The sequence below is a fragment of the Myotis brandtii genome, unplaced genomic scaffold (assembly GCF_000412655.1).
Source record: "Myotis brandtii unplaced genomic scaffold, ASM41265v1 scaffold4, whole genome shotgun sequence".
In the NCBI taxonomy this organism is placed as follows: domain Eukaryota; kingdom Metazoa; phylum Chordata; class Mammalia; order Chiroptera; family Vespertilionidae; genus Myotis; species Myotis brandtii.
Window position 1 is genome coordinate 4,852,810 of NW_005365371.1, and position 534 is coordinate 4,853,343.

Consider the following 534-nt stretch of genomic DNA (forward strand, 5'->3'; position numbering starts at 1 on the left):
GGGGCTGCAGGAAGTTTGCTGGCCAGACCCCCTGCGGAGGGAGGGACCGCAGAGGGAGGGGCTGTGGGAGGTTGGCCTGCTGGGGGGAGGGGCTGTGGGAGGTTCTAATGGGGGTGGTCAGGGCCAGCCAGCCGGAGGGGGATGGGCTCGGGTAGGGGCCGCAGGAGGTTGACTGGCCACAGAAGGTTGGCTGTGGGAGCGCACTGACCACCAGTGGGCAACTCCTGTGTTGAGTGTCTGCCCCTTGGTGGTAAGTGCACAACATAGCGACTGGTCGACTGGTCGTTCCAGTCGTTTGGTCATACCGGTCACTTAGGCTTTTATATATATAGACTAGAGGCCCGGTACACAAAAATTTGTGCACTGGTGGGGGGCATGTCCCTCAGCCCCACTTGTGCCCTCTCACAGTCTGGGACCCCTCGGGAGATAATGACCTGCTGGCTTAGGCCCGCTCCCGGGTGGCAGAGGGCAGGCCCAATCCCTAGGTGCAGCCCCTGGTCGGGCTCAGAGCAGGGCTGATTGGGGAGTTGGGGC